Source organism: Schistocerca nitens, chromosome 3 (assembly GCF_023898315.1).
Source record: "Schistocerca nitens isolate TAMUIC-IGC-003100 chromosome 3, iqSchNite1.1, whole genome shotgun sequence".
Lineage (NCBI taxonomy): Eukaryota > Metazoa > Arthropoda > Insecta > Orthoptera > Acrididae > Schistocerca > Schistocerca nitens.
In genome coordinates this window covers 612703866-612723926 of record NC_064616.1, presented here as the reverse complement: position 1 = coordinate 612723926, position 20061 = coordinate 612703866, and the positions used below count along the sequence as shown (strand labels likewise).

Sequence of the window (20061 nt, the reverse complement as noted above, 5' to 3'; positions counted from 1 at the left end):
ATAATTAGTTTTTCATAACAATGACTGGTATCTATCAATGAATTTATAGCTATTACATTAACTTCTACAAGTTTTCTTTTTTGTCATGTCAAGAAATCATAACCACTTCATTGGCTCATGGGTGCGTGTCGGATAATGTTGTGGAAGCTGGACAGTATTTCAACAAGACAGCTGCTTGTCATCTTCAGGTGCTTACTGACGTGTTGGCTTTTTTGTTGTTTTTTTAATTGTGTGTGTGGTGTGGGGGTGGGGGTGTGTGTGGAGCCTTAACACCTTTTGAAATTTTTCTGCCTTTGTGTTAGGTAAGGGAGAGGCTTCAGACTTCATTTATTTCTCTTTATTTACAGGTGTTGAGCATACAAAGGGGTCCTTTTGTCTGTAGGCATGCTGGACACATGCTGGACACAATTTAATTTAATTATTTGTTTAATATTTTTTATTGTAATTTATACTTGAACGGAGGTTATTCAATGTCTTGCAGGTGCAACTCCATCATCTACCAGGATTGATTGTGTCAATTTATACTGGTGCCATCATTGGGGAAGGATTGTGCCTACTGTTGCTAATTGATGAGTGATGTGACGTAGTGAGATGATTTTGTCAAACAGATTTTGGGCCTTTTCCTACACTTTTTGGCACAGGTATTTTTTATGGAGTGTATCATCGAGTTCCTTTGTCCTTACCCTCCATTATGCTCTGAGTGTCCATTGGAGACATTTGTTTTGTTTGGTTTGGAGCTCCTTGAAATGGGTGTCACATGTTGTGCCCCGTGAAGTCATTCCATAGAGCAGTGTGGGCTCCATTGTGGCTTGGTATAGTGTCATCTTTGTGGCAACATTCAGATCCTTACTCCTGAAGAAGGGATTGAGAGGTCTCCACCTTCTTAGTTTGGATTTCTCCTTTTCTGGGATGTGATGGGTGAAGAGTAGTTTCCTGTCCAGGTAAACGCCTAGCTAATTTACCACAGGTGACTGAGCAACAAGTTGGTTTCTGATGTGTAGCCTTGTATGGATGATCAGTAGGCATTTTGTGAAACTAATGGCCACTGTTTTATCCAGGTTATGGTGATCTTGTGTAGTTGTGCCCATTGCTCCATGAGATCCAGTTGTCATTACAATCTCACAATGCATTGATCTAATTTTCTGTCTCTCGTTAAAAATGCTGTTTTGTTATCACAGGGGCCAACTGACACATGTGGAACTGTAGGTAAGTCATTGGTACAGATGTTGAAAAGTACTAGCGAGATTACAGATCCCTGTGCGATACCGGCATGGACTGGTTTCTCGACAGCATTTTTGTCATTGATGCACAGCTACAGTATCCTGTCTTCAACGATGTTAGCAAATAGTTTTACATACTGATCGTTTATTGTGTTGCTTTGGTTCAGCTTGACAATTAGGTTTTGAGGTCCAAGAACACTCCAGTTGGCGAATGTCGTGTATTAAAGTTGTCTTGTATGATTTCGGTAATTCGGAGGAGTTGAAGTTTGGCGAAGAGTTTACTTTGGAATCCAAACAGTTCTGGCCAGATCACGTTCTCCAGTACCATAGTGTCTTGCAGTCTTTTGAGTAATACCTATTCGACGCACTTCCCCAGCGCTAGTAGAAGACTGATAGGCCAATAATTATTCAGAAGGGAGAGATCCTTCCTGGGTGGCAGCAGTGGCACCACCCTCACCATCCTCCGTGCCTCTGGGAGGTATCCATGATGAAATCTGTTAAAAATTCTTATGCTTAGGACCAGCGGCTTCCTAGGAAGATGTTTCAAGTATTCATTGGTGTCCCAGCGAGTTGTTGGCCGTTTTATGGATGAGTTATTTAATTTACACTGGAGTGGCATACTGTGGACAGAAATGCCTTGGTGCATTCTGGAAGATCATAAGGGTTGTTCAGATCTTCTCCTGATAGCATAGGACTTCGTCATCTTGTGCCAGTGGAGTTGTCATCTGCTGCTGACATACTGTCGGCATACTGTTCCATTTATGTCAGTAGGTCGTACATCAGGCCGTCTGGAAAATGTACTGCTCTTTTTGGTGGTCTTTGGTGACACAGGTCCTTTATCACTTGCCACTAATCTCGCGTTCATACCAAGAAGTCAGACATCTTGGTTTCCCAGACTTCCTGACGCCGTTCTGTGACATATTTATGGTGTGCCCTGTTCAGTTGGTACATCTGCCTTCTATCCTCTATTCCTAAAGTGAAGCCAACGACTCCAGAAATAATTCCGTTGTGTTTTGATGGCTTGAAGACGTGGGACGTGGGAGAAACGCCTCAAAGTTGAAATATGTTTGAGAAATCCGTGTTGTTGACTAGCGTTTCGCGCTTTGGATTTTGGCCATTAACGTGTTTACTGCTGTGTTGATAATAGCCCTTGATGAGACGTCCTGTGCTGGATACCTTTGTTGTCCAGAAAACACTGAAAATGTGGCCGGTCGGTCTGCCTTGTGTTAAGTGGCCGCAGTGGGATATGTGCCCTCTCAGTATTCCTATTACTGGCTTGTGATCTGACGATAAGTAATTGATCAACCGGCGTTGGAGGTTGACACTGAAATTCTGGAGAGCCGCTATATCAAGGACGTCTGATTACTGATGGACAATAGGGGCCACTCTTGTGGGGTCTGTAAGAACGATCACATTAATGTTTAGGTCCTCTTCTAGACCGAATAATTGTTGACCCTTTGGATTCGTTTTTCTCGCGTTCCAAGCAGTGTGCTTGCTGTTGAGATCGCCTGCCAGCAGTACCCTGTCGAAACGATCGAAGAGTCTCGTAGGTCTTCAGGTAATAAGTGTCTGTTTGGACCGAGGTATGCAGCAACACACATGATGTTTCCTATGTCTGCGGTGATGGTAGCTCCGAATTGTCATAGCCATGGAAGTTGTTCCTGGTGATGACGTATTTCTTTTTTGACTAGGATAGCAGTCCTACCTCTTCTTTTACTGACCCGATCGGTATGATACACATGCACGATCTGTATGAAGAACTGTGTCGGCTTCTTTAAACACGTCTCTGAAATGAGCGCAACGTCAGTCTTGTGGCGTGTCAGGAAGTCCGTTAGTTCTGTCTTCTTTGTTTTGATACAATTCGCGTTTCGTATGTAGATCTTGAGGTGCATTGTAGGGCGTCTGTGGTCCATTCTAGGGCGAAATGAATGTTTTCATAAGTTTGTCTACTAGTGAAAGAATGGTGTTCAGTTTTTGATATAGTGAGGTCAGTAGCGAGACGATACACACGATGGCTGGTGTGATGGGGTCCTTGGCGAACGTCGCTGATTCTCCAGTGGGTAATAGGAGACGTGGGGCCGTCCCGTCGTCGTAAGTCCTTGAATGTTGTTGTCGTCGCGTATCATAAAGGGATGTTGTACTTGTCGCTGGATGTTGTGTTGCTCTTCCTGCCTGGCTTTTTTGAAGACAAAGGTCTTTTGTCATGGTGGCTGATTGGCGGGCTTCACTTTATACATCCTCACAATCGCTCGGTATGTTTCGCACCCGTGGTAGGTTGCAAGATGATCTTTTCCGCAGTTGGCGCATGTAGGTTTCTCTGTTTTTGGTACTTGGCCGCCCGCTGATTTATAATGGCCGCCACATCGGACACATCTCGGTGCGAGGCAGCAGTAATTGGCTGTGTGTTCCCACTGTTGGCATAGTTTGTACTGGACTGGACCGTCCTTGGACTTGTAGGATTCTACACGCACTCTCGTGTGGAGGAGATATTTCATATCATAAATCTTGTGATTATCTTTTCCCTTCGGTAGCCGTAAGCAATACGCCAATTGTTGGAGGAGCTTTTTTGTTTTATCGTCTCTCTTGTGGTACTGCTGTGCGTCGATGACGCTGTAGTCTTTTTCTGGTAGTACTTCGAGCACTTATTTCTCAGGAATCTGTTCTGGTAGGCGTTTAATGACGACTTTGAGCTCCTTATCCTTCGGAGGTTGATGAGTAAAAAAATGGATGTTGTGGTTGGCGAAAAAGGACATGGCTTTTTGCTGGTGTGTGAACGTGTCGAAGTGGTATTTTAATCAGTCCTGCTGATAAATGACCTTCAGACCAACGTCGAGGAGCGAGCTAAGAGCCTTGGTGAGTTCAAGGTAACCCTGTGTCTGGTAAATGGTCACCAGTGGTACCATGGGTGGTTTGAGGTGGTCAGTTTCTCGTCTTTTAGTCGCTGCTGGCCCTTTAGGTTCTTGGGATCCTCTGGGCAGTGCCTCTGGTAGCGCAATCGCTTGATATCTGTTGGTCATCTCTATTTCGTCAATGCGTCGTTTGCGTGGGTTGTGTAGTTCTTCTGCACTCTTCCTGTGGTGCCTCTTACTCTGGACGGTGGTAAAGTCGTCCTCTTCTTCCCAGAAGCATGTACCATCGTCGTCCGACAACTGTTGGTACATATCTACTTATTCTGTTGTGAGTGATTGGCGATCATCATCAGGGAATGGTTCCTCGTCTAGCTGCTCTTGTAAGTAGCTAGCGGGTGGCACAGAATATGGTTTCGAAGTGGAGCTGTGCAGTTTCCTTCGGCGGATGGCACCGAGGCCACTTCTATATTCCGTTGTGGAGTCCATTCTGTTGTCGTTTTCGGGTTGTGTTGTGTTGTCTTCCACCATGTGGAGGCTTAGATCGACGAAGCTGCGGCTAGCGACTGAGCTGTCTACTCGTCCGTGTCGGTCACAGGTTGTTTCGCTGGTATTGTTATTTTGTTGCTGATGAGAACTATCGCTGGCCGGTGTGGCCGAGCGGTCCTAGGCGCTTCAGTCTGGAACCACGCGACCTCTACAGTCGCAGGTTCGAATCCTGCCTCGGGATTGGATGTGTGTGATGTCCTTAGGTTAGTTAGGTTTAAGTAGTTCTGAGTTCTAGGGGACTGATGACCTCAGATGTTAAGTCCCATAGTGCTCAGAGCCACTTGAACCATTTTGAACTATCGTTAAGACGCCACCGGTGGCTGTAGGTGAGTGTGTTGTGGGCCTCTCAAAGACCATAGTCGTTGCCGGGGTTACCATATTCGATGGTCCTTCCTCCTCTGCTCTGATCGTCGTAATAGGAGCGGCCAATTAGGCGGACGGTGCGGCAAGTGATGTGTCGGCAGCTGGGCCAACACCTTGTAGATAGAGGTGGCTTAAAAGGCACGCTAGACTAACGCAGACGGGCGTGAAGTACTGGAACAGGATACGTAATTAATGCTATGAAGAAAAGTACGTAGCTGGTATAATACTTATCTTTAATCAATCATTGTGGTACATTGCACAAAGGAGACTTTAATTACAATCACTGTAAGGCTAATGGCGCCTTGCTAGTTCGTAGCCATTAACTTAGCTGAAGGCTATTCTGTCTCTCGGCTAATGAGAGAGAAAGGCTTCGTACGTCTAGTCGCTAGCTCTGTCGTCCGTACAACTGGGCTGAGTTCGAGTCAGTCTCTCGAGACCTGCCTTGTGGTGGCGCTAGGTTTGCGATCACACAGTGGCGACACGCGGGTCCGACATGTACTACAGGACCGCGGCCGATTTAAGCTACCACCTAGCACGTGTGGTGTCTGGCTGTGACACCACATTCCTCCCCCGCAAATCGGCGAACGGTCGTGAGATAAGGCTTCCGCCCACCGTGGGGAGGACCCCATGTTGACGTATGCGATGAGGTGGGGAGGCTAACAACAGGCGAGGCTGTGCCACCCGCACCCGGCCATTCGGTCCGAGGGGAGCTAGGAAACGCCTGAAAACCTAGTCCAGGGTGCACGTCAACATGCGGTGTATGCGCCCGTAAAGAGACAGGAGGGGCCGAAGGGTCGACCTCCATGTGGTCGGAGAATCCGACGCGCGATGACGACATCTGGTCCGGAGCGGGCAAGAGTTCCATGGCGGAGGACAGCTGGTCACGGGAAGCGATCGGCGGCGCGTGACCCAGGGAGGCGCGTGGCGGCTGCAGCGAAGCGTCCACTGCGGGCGGCGCCGGAGGCGGCTGCGGCGGCTGCGGCGGCGGCGCGACGCCATGAGGCAAAATGGAAGGCAGCGTCGGTAACACCTGGGGATGAGGCGAGCCAGTAGATGGGTCCCCAGGGTGCTGACCTGACGGCTCCGTCGCTGAAAGCAGACGGGGAGCGGCAGAACCCGGGCGACGACAGAGGCGCAGCTGATTGAGATGCCGACGCACCTCACCAGAGGCCCCCAAAACCAAATACAACGCGCGGCCGAGGCAGCGAAGAATGCGCCCTGCGAGCCAACGCCGTGAACCGCGATAGGTGCGATAGAAGACAACGTCGCCAGGAGCAAAAGCAGGAGTCTGCCGCTGCACAGGAACCTGATGCGGCGGATGCAGCAAAGACATCAAGGTTCGAAGAGAACGACCATGGAGCAACTCAGCCGGCGAGCGACCATCGCGGGGCTGAGAGCGATACGAGGACAAAAAGAGCAATAATGCGTCCTCCCGAGAATGCGACTCTTTCAATTTCAACATCTGTGACTTGAAAGTCCGGACCAATCGTTCCGCGGCACCGTTTGACTGAGGCGAAAACGGCGTGGACGTCAGATGTTGAATACCATTGGCCTTGCAGAAGGACTGAAATTCTGCGGACATGAATTGTGGGCCATTGTCGGAAACAATAGTCTGCGGAAGACCTTCAATGCAAAAGATAGCAGACAAGGCTTGGATTGTGGCAGAAGACGTCGTGGAAGACATCCGGACAACAAAAGGAAAATTACTGAAAGCATCGACCACAACCAACCAACGAGCATTCCAGAATGGACTAGCAAAACCGATGTGCAAGCGTTGCCAAGGGGAAGTGGCTTTCGGCCATGCAAAGAATTTCCGCGGTGGTGCGGATTGTTGTTCGGCACACGCCACGCAAGAGGAGCACATATTCGTAATCGCAGCATCGATTCCGAACCAAGTACAGTGCTGACGAGCAAGTTGTTTCGTACGCACTATACCCCAATGTCCGTGGTGAAGAAGCCGTAAGACAGAGGACTGTAACGAACGTGGGACCACGACTCGGGACTGATCATTATCAGAACACAACAACAAAACACCACGTCGTACAAAAAGTCTCTCCTTGTGAGCAAAAAATCGGCGAACCAGCGGATCCTCGATCCGTGACTTGGACAAGGGCCATGGCGTAGCAACAAAACGCAAAACGGGAGCAAGGACAGGGTCAGCAGCTGTGGCTGTAGCGACACGACGAAAATCAATCGGAAACGATGCGACCACGTCATCGGTTTCCGCATCAAGGAACATGCAAGCAAGTTCGGAAGAATCGAATGCTTTATCCTCAGCAACAGGCAAATGGGACAACGCATCAGCGTTTCCGTGCTTAGCAGTGGACCGATACAAGATATCGTAGCGGTACTGCGAGAGAAAAAGTGACCAGCGAATGAATTTCTGCGCTGTACGTGGAGGTACAGGCTTGTTCGGATGAAAAAGCGATGTCAAAGGTTTGTGGTCCATGATGATGGTAAAGTGACGACCATACAAGAAATCGTGAAACTTAGTAACACCAAACACGAGAGCTAAAGCCTCTTTCTCTATCTGTGAATAGTTTCTTTGCGCAGATGAGAGCAATTTTGACGCAAAGGCAATAGGGCGATCATGCGATCCATCTGTGTGCGCAAGCACAGCACCGATCCCGAAATCCGATGCATCTACCATCAACAAAAGGGGTTTCTGGGGAGCGAACGGCGTAAGGCAAGTATGTGAAAGCAACGCCGATTTCAACTGGCGAAAGGCGCGTTCGCATTCCGTCGTCCAGACGAACGGAACACCTTTACGGCGTAAGCGATGAAGCGGAGCTGAAATGGAAGAGGCATGGGGAACATATTTATGGTAGTAATTAAGTTTCCCCAACACACTCTGCAGCTGTTTCAAGTTCTGCGGTGACGGCAAATCCTGTATGGCACGGAGGTGCTCGGGACTCGGATGTATTCCTGGGGCATTGAGGACATGGCCCAGGTAGGGTAAATCCCGAGAAAAAAACACACATTTGTCCTTCCTCAAGCGAAGACCATTTTGTCGCAAGACCTGAAATAATGTTCGGAGATTTTGCAAATGTTCGGCTTCTGTCTTTCCGGAGATCACAATATCGTCCAGATAGTTCGCAGCAGTAGGGACCGACGCACAAATACTTTGTAAATATTGCTGAAACAATGCAGGGGCGGATGCACACCCGAAAGGCAGTCTTTTGAAGCGATACAAGCCAAGATGCGTGTTTACCACCAAGACGCGCTGGGATTCTTCGTCCACAGGTATTTGCAAGTACGCATCTGCTAGGTCCAACTTTGAAAAATATTTTCCCAGGCACAGTTTGTCAAAAAGATCTTCCGGGCGGGGCAAAGGAAAAGTAGCAGTTACTAGTTGTGGATTCACAGTTGCCTTGAAGTCCACACAAAGTCTCAATTTTCCGGAAGGTTTTGGCAAAATTACTAAGGGTGAGGCCCAGAGAGAAGCCTGCACACGTTCAATTACACCTTGAGATTCTAAATCGTTTAATGTTCTTGCGACCTCATCACGCAATGCGTGGGGAACATTGCGCGCTCTGAAAAACTTCGGTTGCGCGTTTGCTTTCAGTTCCAAATGTGCTTCATAGTTCTTAGCGCAACCAAGGCCCGGTGCAAAAATGTCCGCAAATTCTTCACATAGACTAGAAACACTGGCGGAAGGCACAGTCTGAATCACTGAGAGGACCTGATTTACTATAGACAAATTAAACAACTGAAATAAATCTAAACCAAACAAGTTCACTGCAGTAGAAGAACGAAGAACGTAAAATGACACAAGTTTTGTTTGTCCCTTGTATGTTGCAAGAAAGCTGCACTGTCCTAACACTGGTATTTTCTGGCCTGAGTAACTATTGAGCTGAACATTTGCGGCACGCAACGGAGGTTTGCCCAGTTGGTTGTACGTGTCGTGATTGAGCAATGAAACTGCAGCTCCGGTATCGAGCTGGAATGGTATCACTTTGCCTGCAAAGTCTAAGGCGACAAAAAGTTTATTGTCCTGCTGACGACAAAAGCGACTGTGTTGTGCAACTGGAACAGACACTGGGACAGAATCACGTGCGACGTGACGGGACTTCCGTCGACGTCGACGCACACTGTTTGTGGAATGAACACTGTCACCGGACGGGGTGGAATGAACTACATGAATATCCATGGGCGAAGGTTCACGAGCCTGAGTTTCCTTGGTTCGATTCCGGCGCGAAGCAAAGGGCCTGGAATTGGTGTGAGTGTCTGATCTGAGCTTTTTCTGGCAAACACTTTGGACATGTCCTTTCTTATGACAGTAAAAGCAAATAGCTTGGCGTGACGGGCAATTTTCACGCAAATGTCGAGTTGCACACCGCGGGCATGATTTCACTGCATTAGCTTGCTTACGCGGCGCACGTGTTTGCGAGCTAGGCTGCTGCTGCGCTGACGAGCGCGAGGGCCGCTGAGCGTCCCGTGCAGCGGGCCCGGCGGGCCGGTTAATGTGACACACTGCCGGCGAAGTTGCAAATGAGTCCTGAGCAAAGTCAAGTGTGTCTTGCCTATCCAATATGTCTATCACTTGTTGAAGGGAGGGATTAACTAGTTTCAAAATCTGTTCCCGTATGCGAACATCAGAAACGTTCTGTGCTATTGCATCACGCACCATAGTATCTGAATAAGGAAGTCCACATTCGCATTCAAACACACACTCCCTAGTAAGTCCTTGCAATGTCGCAACCCACTCCCTATTAGTCTGACCGGCCGTACGTTTTGTATGAAAGAACGTATACCTTTTTGCAACGACATTTACTGTTTCCTTGAAATAGGCATCTAAAGCAGACAAAAGTTCTTCGTAGGACAGAGTTGCTACGTCACGCCGGGGAAACAACTTCACTATCACACGGTAGGTGGACACACCGACACAAGAAAGCAAAAACGGCTGCCGCTCATTACCTTGAATTCTGTAGGCGGCGAGGTGGAAGGCGAATTGACGGGACCACTCTTGCCAGGACTCGTGGGTTGCATCAAAGGGCCTGAATTGAGGTGCAACAGCATGTTGTGGCTGCGGCAACGATGAAGCGGCGGCGGCCGCATCGGTGTGCAGCGCACGTTGACCCTGGACGAGCTGTACAAGAGCATCCAATAACGCCTGCGTCTGCTGATTCTGCAAGCGATAAAATTCGGACAGTACATCTGGAGATTGTGGCGAAGCCATGACACAAAGAAATTAGGGCAAAGTAAAACACAAGCTCCTTTGTAGACTCGTCGCCATGTGATGTGTCGGCAGCTGGGCCAACACCTTGTAGATAGAGGTGGCTTAAAAGGCACGCTAGACTAACGCAGACGGGCGTGAAGTACTGGAACAGGATACGTAATTAATGCTATGAAGAAAAGTACGTAGCTGGTATAATACTTATCTTTAATCAATCATTGTGGTACATCGCACAAAGGAGACTTTAATTACAATCACTGTAAGGCTAATGGCGCCTTGCTAGTTCGTAGCCATTAACTTAGCTGAAGGCTATTCTGTCTCTCGGCTAATGAGAGAGAAAGGCTTCGTACGTCTAGTCGCTAGCTCTGTCGTCCGTACAACTGGGCTGAGTTCGAGTCAGTCTCTCGAGACCTGCCTTGTGGTGGCGCTAGGTTTGCGACCACACAGTGGCGACACGCGGGTCCGACATGTACTACAGGACCGCGGCCGATTTAAGCTACCACCTAGCACGTGTGGTGTCTGGCTGTGACACCACAGCAAGCCCAGCCGATCGGTGATCGACCGAAGGGCAGGGGAGTGCTGGTAGCGGCACAACCCACAGCTCTTCAGCCGAGTGGAATTACAAAAAATAAAAATGAGAATTTAGACATAAGTAGGGGCGCAAAAGGGGGAATAAAAAAACACAGTGAACGGAGACAATGGAAGTTAGAATATACACTAACATGGGGACAGTTAAAAAGTCGACGTAAAGTTAAAATAACACAGTTGGCGATTTTGTGGCACTTAAAATACATTGGAGTCACACACACAAGTTAAATGTCGGCCACAGTATAAAAACACACAGAGCGAGAGACACTTAAAAAACCACTGTAAGTGATGGTGCACACACGAAGAATAAAAACTGCTGGTAGGGACCTGCCGAGGGATGGGAGACCTGAGAGGAGGGAAGGAGAGGAAGATGCAGTGGGGGAGGGGGGGGGGGCTCTGGGGTTGGAGAGGGTGGGAAGAAAGGAAAACAAGGGGGCGGGGTCGCACCAAGACGCAGGAGACAGGCGGGGCGGGAGATGAAGAGGGAAGGCAGGTCAGGAGGGAGTGTGGAAACACAGAAGGCAGGCATGGGAAAGGGGGGGCATAGGAGGCAGGAAAACCATACAAGGAAGGGAAGAGGAGGGGAGAGGGAATCCTGAGGAGGAGGAGGGGGAAGGGGGGGGGGTGAGATTTGGTGGCAAGGGTAGATATCAGGGCAAAGCTCATCATCCAGGAGAGGTAGGTGATGGAAGTTGCGTTGGGAAAGGAGGTGGAGATGGAGAGAGTACGGGACACAACGGTAAAGGTGCGGCAATGGCCTAGGCGTGGAGAGCAAGGGGAACACCAGGGGGTGGGGGGGATCGAGTTGGCAGACGATCTGCAGAATGTGGATGTGTTCGAGGAAAAGAAGAAGATGGGGGTAGGGGATGAGGTCGTAGAGGATTTGCATGAGGGACGGAAGTTGGATATGGAAGGCGAGGCAGTGTGCATGGCGTTCTAGGGTTTGGAGGGCTTTATAGAATCTGGGAAGGGCGGAAATCCAAGTGATGCTGGCATAACAAAGGGTGGGGTGGATCAAGGATTTGTAGGTGTGAAGGACGGTGGAAGGAAGCAGTCCCTCCGTCCGGCCAGACAGGAACTTCAGGAGGTGGAGTCTATTGTGAGCTTTGTGTTGGATCATAAGGAGATGGGGAGTCCAGGAGAGGTGACAATCGAGGGTGAGGCCGAGGTAGTTAAGGGTAGGAGTGAGGTGGATAGGACGACCATAAATGGTGAAGTAAAAATCGTGGAGACGGAAAGACCAGGTGGTACAACCTATGATGATTGCCTGGGTCTTGGAAGGGTTGATGTGAACGAGCCACTGGTTGCACCTGGTGGTGAACTGGTCAGGGTGGGTTTGAAGGGTATGTTGGGACCGTTGAAGGGTAGGATAGAGGGCCAGGAAGACGGTGTCATCAGCAAATTGGAGGAGGTGAACAGGTGGGGGAGGTTTGGGCATATTGGCAGTATACAGAAGATAGAGGAGAGGGGAAAGGATGGAGACTTGGGGCACACTGACAGTGGGATAGTAAGTACGAGAGTTGGAACTGTGGATAGTGACATAGGAGGGACGATGGGAGAGGAAGGAAGCAACGAGACGGACGAAACTGATGGTGAGAGCATAGATCTGGAGTTTGAAGCGGAGCCTGGGATTTCAGATGCGGTTGTAGGCATTCTGGAGGTCAAGGGAAACAAAGATAGCAGAGCAACAGGAGTTAAGTTGGAGGGGAAGAAGATTGGTAAGGTTAAGGAGCTGGTTGTTGGCTGACAAGGAGGGCCAGAAGCCACACTGAGTAAGGGGAAGGATGTGGTGCTGGTTAAGGTGGTGATGAATACAGTGAGAGAGGATGGACTCAAAGACCTTACCAAACACGGAGGTGAGGCAGATGGGACAATAGGAAGAGGCGTCAGGGAGGTTTGTTGGGGAACAGCAGGACACGGAAGTCTTCCACAGGTCAGCATAACAACCAGAGGAGAGGACACTGTACAGGGTAGCAAGGGCAGCCAGGAAGGATAGGAGAGATTCCTTGAGGTGGCGGTAGGTGAAACTGTTATGACTAGAAGCGGTGTTGCATTTCGAGTGGAGGACGAGTTTGATGTCATGTGTGGTAATGAGAGTGTTTACGACTGAAGGAGGTAACTGCTCCAAGTACCAGAAACTGGGGGCGAGTGGTGGGACAGAGGTATCAGTGCATTCAAGGGCGGTGGGGAAAAGGGAGTAATCAAAATGGTGATCGTCAGGAATGGAGAAGACCTTGGAGACGTGGGAAGCAAAATGGTTAGCCTTACTGAGGTTGTCAAGGAAGAGCCGGTTGTCATGGAGAGGTAATGCGGGGCTGGATGGCTACCAGCAAGGTGGTTGAAAGCAGACCAGTACTTGGAAGAGTTGACAGGCAGGGTGCAGTTGAGGCATGTACATGCGTGGCGCCAGTCCTGGCGTTTCTTTGCTGTGAGGAGGTTGTGGATGTGTCGTTGTAATTGCTGGTGGCGGATGAGTGTATCCCGGTCATGGGTGCGGAGGAAGGAGCGGTAGAGTCTGCAGGATGCACGGAGAAGAAGGATGGCCTGTGTGTGTTGCTGCAATGGCTCACCAATATATACGCTGACTCGCTAGAAAAGCACAGGCACCAAGCGCTGGGAGGAGGCTATAACGTCATCGTACACGAATAATAGAGCACGGCGACAGCCAGTGCCCCCAGCCGGGGAAACTGACAGCAGTCTTCGCATTCGCGACACGCGAAAAGCGTGGCCGCAAATCATGGCCCCCGCGCGCGCTGCCAGATTATTAGCGCCCAGTTTAAGTGTGCGAACTCCGATTCTCCTTCCGTGTTGACTCGGATTCATTTGTCTGCTGCTGATGATGCTTTAGTACCGCCAATGCTGGTTTCCATGCCTTGCTGAGTTGAATTCCGGTGACTCTATTGACCAGGTCATTACATATAAGTATTTCGACTGCTTCTTTAATTATAGGGTCCCAGTAGGTGGAAGCAGACGAAAGGATCTTTGTCTCTCCATAGCTCATGCTATGTTCCCTTTCAGGACAGTGTTCAGCCACAGCAGACTTTGGCTGTCACAATCTGGTGTGATGTCTATGTTCAGTGCATCTATCCTTAACAGTGTGACACGTCTGCATGCATCTGAGATGAATGATTTTATATATCCCTGGTCTCCTTAGACATAGGTTGTCCTTAACAAAACCCAGCATAGTTTGCACGCGTTCTGGAGTGCGGAAGACACATTTTATTTGATGTTTCTTGAACGGCCTGCCGACCTGGAAGGACATGGCACCAACACAGAGTGGAAAAACCATCCTTGTGGAATTCCCGATTTCTTCTGGCTGTTATTAGGCTTTAGTGGTTGCAAGTTAAAATACATTCCGGATCTGTGTATCAGAGTACCCGTTTTGTAGAATCACAGAGCGAAGATGGCTAAGCTCTGCTGATAGGCTGCATGCATCTGAGATGAATGAGAGTTCATAACACGCCACTGCACAGGTAGGAGATGCCAGCTCGTAGCTCATAGATATAGGTCAGTGCGAGTTGATTTACGAAACACACTGTGACCCAAGGAACTGTCTCGTTTTCTGCGGAGTAAGACATCTAAGGACGGGAGGTCTCCATTTTTCTCTACTTCTATGGTGAAGCAAATGCTCGAATGGAGGGAGTTGAGGTGTTTCATAAATGCAGGAAGCATTGCTACTCTATGTGGCCAAGCTACAAAGGTGCCATCCACATATTTCCAGAAACATTTAGGTTTCAACACCGCTGACTGAAGTGCTTTTTTCTCGAAGTATTCCATAAAAAGGTCAGTTACTCAGGGAGACAAACGGCTACCCATAGCAACACCATCCGTTTACTCAAAATATTGTACATTAAATAAAAATTAAGTTGAGATAAGCACATATTTGAATAGATACAAGATGTCCTCCACCAACTTAGTTCCTGTAAGTTGTAATGAATCCACCAGAGGTACTCGTGCGAACAAAGAGATCACATAGAAACTCACTAATACCTCAGCTGGTTCGAGAAACAAAGTCTTCAGTCGTTGTATAAAATCTTCCACGTTTCGAATATCATGTTCAAATTTTCCTACCAAAAGCTCAGAAGAGAAGCCAGATGTTTTGCTAGGTAATATGTTGCAGCTCTTATATTGCTCACAATGGGGAGAAGCGGAACCCCTTCATTATGGATCTTAGGCAACTCATGAAGTCGTGGTGACCCTGGCGCTTGTACTCGTAAGCTCTTTTTAAAATCTTCAGGAAACTAGCAGGATCTGAGGAGCGTAGATGTCTTCCGTTGAGCTGCTTCAGTTTGATTCTTCTGGAGACACGCGCTCGCGCATGCGCTCTGTGCCGCGGTTTGTGGTCGCACTTCTCCCGCGCCGCGAATGCGAAGACCATGGCCCGTTTCCCCTGTAGGGCGCACTGGATGTCGCTGTGCTCTATGATTCGTCTACGATGACGTTATAGTCCCACCACTTGGCGCCTGCGCTTTCCTAGCGAGTCTGAGTTTATATTGGCAAGCCAATGCAACAATACTTTCCGCCCCATCGTTGACCTCATCCACCCCAACAACTCACCGCCCATCCCCCTCTACTGCAGAGGACATCATCTGCTTTGTCACCACAGTTCTCCAAAACATCCACCCCTTCTAATGCCCCCACACCCTTTCCCAAATCGCCCTTGCCCATTCCGTCTTCCACCTCACCACCTATGCCACCAACTCCCACAACCAGGCCCACTTCACCTTCATCCCCCTCACCACCCTCGTCTAAATCTCCCCTACCATTGCATGACAACATTACAGCATCCTTTACCATAATATCCACTACCTGCCCACCCACAAACTCCTCTTCCTCCACACCCTCCATCGACACCGCATGGACGCCTTCATCTTAAATGAAACCTTACTTCAACCCCTATCTCTGTCTCCACAGCTCCTTACACCCTCCATCGCACCAATAACCCATACCACCTGGTGCGTGGTGGGGTTTCTATCGGCCACAAGCACCTCCATGTTTGGCCCCAACTTCTCCTCAAGAATCCTGCTGAGCATCTCACCCTCAGCCTCTTCTTCCCCATCCTTGCCATCACATGTGCCACCACCTACATCCACCCTGGTACCCCCATCCCATACGATTTCCTGGCCCACATTGACCGCACCTTCTCCATCTACGTGATTGCTACAGACCTCAATATCCACAGCCATGCTCCTGCTGAACTCCAGCGTTGGCATTGGTTTATCACCACCCTCCAGGGAGACCTGGTTCCCCTCCTCCAACACACCCAACCCAAATCCAACACCACCCTCTACGTGAACCTAGCCTCTTCCAACATCCTTGGGTGCATCACTGCAGAGTCCTTGAACTAATTGGCAGTGACCATGGCCCCAACTTCTCCTCAAGAATCCTGCTGAGCATCTCACCCTCAGCCTCTTCTTCCCCATCCTTGCCATCACATGTGCCACCACCTACATCCACCCTGGTACCCCCATCCCATACGATTTCCTGGCCCACATTGACCGCACCTTCTCCATCTACGTGATTGCTACAGACCTCAATATCCACAGCCATGCTCCTGCTGAACTCCAGCGTTGGCATTGGTTTATCACCACCCTCCAGGGAGACCTGGTTCCCCTCCTCCAACACACCCAACCCAAATCCAACACCACCCTCTACGTGAACCTAGCCTCTTCCAACATCCTTGGGTGCATCACTGCAGAGTCCTTGAACTAATTGGCAGTGACCATGGCCCCGTCCTCCTCACTGTCTCTGATGGTCGCCATCCCCACCCCATTCCTTGCCCTGACATTACACCTAAACTTGTCCATGACTACTCTCCCGCACCAACTGGGATGCCAACCGGGACTCCATACACACCCAGGTCGAATGCCACAACCCTGCCCTCCAATCTCCTGATGACATCTCCCGAACCGCTGTCTTCCTCCACCAGACCTCGTCTGACGCTGTCGCCCCCACATCTCTACCAAAGTCATCCATCTCACCACCCAGTGCTGCCCCCACAGGCAGTCCTTCTCCTTCGTGAATCTCGTAACTTCTACTGATCCTTCCTCCGCACTCGTGATCAGCACACACTCACCCACTACCTGCAATTACAACGCCGCATCCGCAACATGCTTACTGCGAAGAAATACCGTGCCTGGCGACAGACATGCACACAACTCAATGCCACACTCTCGATAAACTCTTCCAAGTATTGGTCTGCTTTCCACTTCTTTACTGGGAACCACCCTACCCCGCAGTACCCTCTCCTCCTTGATGATCATCCCTTTCCTGACAACCTAAGTAAGGTCAACCACTTTGCCTCCCACCTATCCAATGTCTTTTCCATTCCAGATGATCCCCAATTTGATTATTCTCTCTTCCCCAATGTCATCGAACATACAGATACCTCCACTCCTCTCCTTGCTCCTAGCTTCCAGTACTTGGACCACACACCACACACTTCCATCACTACACAGGACATTAGCCTCACACTCCGCACTAAACGCAATACCGCTCCTGGCCATGACTGCATTACCTACCACCATCTCAAGCACTGCCCTCCCTCCATCCTTGCAGTCCTTGGCACCCTCTACAACGTAATCCTTGCCACTGGCTTCTACCCCAACCTGTGGAAAATCTCCCGTACCCTGACGTTCTCCAAACCCAACAAGCCTCCATCTGATGCCTCTTCCTATCGCCCTATATGAGTCGCTTCAGTGTTCAGAAAGCTCTTGCAATCCATCCTTACCTGGCACATCCATCACCACCCCCTATCGATACCACCTCTTCCCCAACACCCAATGTGGCTTTCGACCTTCCTTCTCTGCCAATGACCAACTCCTATGCCCCACTCATCTTCCCTCCCTCCAGCTTAACTCCCGTCACCCCGCCATTTTTGTCTCTCTAGACCTCGAAAAGGCCTACAACTGTGTATGGCATCTTGTTCTCCTGTTTAAACTCCAGACCTACACCCTTCCTATCAACTATGTCCATCTGATTACCTCCTTCCTCTCCCGACGCCCCTCCTATATTACCATCCATAAGCTCGATTCCCACCCCTTATACGCCTCTGTGGGTGTGCCCCAGGGCTCTGTCCTCTCCCCTCTCCTCTACCTCCTGTACCTGACAGATATGCCCCGACCCCCCCTCCCTCTGGTCCACCACCTGCAGTATGCCAATGACACCAGCTTCCTTGCCCTCACTCCTACCCTTCAACGGTCCCAACGCTTTCTCCAGAATCACCTTGACCTTTTCACCACATGGCGTAACCAGTGGCTCCTCAAAATAAATTCTTCCAAGACCCAGGCAATCATCGTAGGTCACACGACTCACTCCTTCTGGCTCCTTGATTTTTCCCTTACCATCTGCGCTTGTCCTGTCTGCCTCTCCCCCACTCTCACCTACCTTGGACTCACCATTGATTGTCACCTCACCTGGATCCCTCATCTCTGTTCTATCCAATCCAAAGCCCACAACTGCCTCTGTCTCCTTAAACTCCTCTCTGGCCGGACATGGGGGTTGAACCACTGTACCATCCTCTACACCTACAACTCCTTAACCTGTCCCATCATCTGTTAGGCCAGTCCCACCTGGATATCTGACCCCACCCCACCCCCCAAAATTCTATAAGTCCCTCCAGATCCTCAAGCGCCATGCACTCCACCTCGCCTTCTGTATATGCCTCCCGTCCCCCACACAGATCCTCTATGACCTGATTCCTTTCCCCCATCTGCTCGTTTTCCTCGTAAATATCCAAGTCCTCTACACCTCCTGCTGACTTGATCCCCCCATCCCCCGGTTGCCCCTCTGCTCTCCAACCCCTGGCCGCTGCCGCACCTTCTCTGCTGTGTCCCCCCCTCTCCACCAATACACACTTCATCTCCTTTCCCAATGTGGCTTCCGTCAACTCCCCCTCCCGGATGATAACCCTCTCTCCCTCCATTTATCCTTCCTATCAACTCTGATCCTCACACCCCCCTCCCTCCCTCTGTCCTTTTCCCTGGCTCCCTCTCCTCCCGTTCCATCCTGTTTTTTCCCAGCCTACCCTCTCTTTGGATCCTTTCTCTCCTCCGAGTCCTTTTTCTTTCCCCTCCACTGCTTTTCCCACTCCATCTCACGTCCGCCCTGACCCCCTTTTTTCTGTGTCTTCTCTTTCCATCGGTTCCCCCCTTTTTTTGCTTTTCCTCTCCTCCCTCCCTTCTTTTTTCCCCCTCATGTGTTCTGGTCCCTCCCCCCCCCCCTCCCCCGCCCCCAATCTCCATTTGAACTCTATCATGCAGTGTTTTCTGTGAGTGTTCAGTGCTGTGTGATGCAAACATAAACCAGACTGTCGCCATGTTTTTTAATTGCGCCTGTCGAATTACTATGTGTTCTAATCAGCATCGGCCACCATTTGTTTTTTTATATTTTCTTCGCAAATTTTCACCATGTTCGTTTTAAGTAGTCACCGTTTTACCACCTGTTTTTATTGTTATATGTCCTCATTATGTTTTAAACTTTTTCTGTAGGCTGCAGAGCGGCGTATTACGCTGTTGCCCTTCCCCACCCCCCGCCCCTGACAGTAAGCACCTGAAGATGACGAGCAGCTGTCTCGTTGAAATATCGTGCAGCTTCCACAACATTATTCGATGCGACACCCTGAATCAATGGAAGAGTTGCTACCCTGGGAAAGTCTGAAACAGCACAAATCATAACCACTTTACAGATTTTGTACCAGTGCTGAGCTACACCACTGGAAAATTTATAGGGTTTGCCCACAAAAGACATAGCTTACAAAATCCTTGTTCACCTGACACTTGGACACTGCTCTCCAGTCTGAAGTCTGAGACTCTCTTTGTTTGATTCATGTATTTAACTTGGCAATATTAGGTCCATAAGCCCTCGCTTACATGTATTTCAGTATGTTACAGTACATTTAGAAATTAAACACTACAATAGTACAGATAAAGAAAAAGACACACCCACACAGATTATATTCGTACATGATAAGTACATCAACAGTTACAAACTATGGTAAGGCGGGTTTTTAGTTATGATTGCTACCATGAGAGAAATAGGTGGAGAAGGGAGGGAAAGAGAAACATGATAACACTCAGTTAAAAAATATAAGGGAAAAGAAGATAGCATGACATAAAGGAAACAAAAGAGAAAGGAGCGTAACTGGGAAGAGATAGGAGCATTGGATTTCCTATTTGACTGATGGGAAGTTGGCCGTGTACATTAGTTCGTGAGGAAGACATGATGAGGGTGACAGAATAAAGAGCTTCCGCTTCTTCTTAAAAACATTATATATTGAATTGTGTGCAGAGTATGGAGTAAGTTAATCCACAGATAAACA

The 20061-nt window shown here is 49.3% G+C and overlaps 1 protein-coding gene across 1 annotated transcript in view; it reads left to right on the top strand.

Annotated features, from left to right (window-relative positions):
- Nucleotides 1–20061, top strand: part of LOC126249360 (monocarboxylate transporter 10) — a 479255-nt gene that overhangs the window by 398179 nt on the left and 61015 nt on the right. The gene's annotated exons all lie outside the window — the stretch shown is intronic.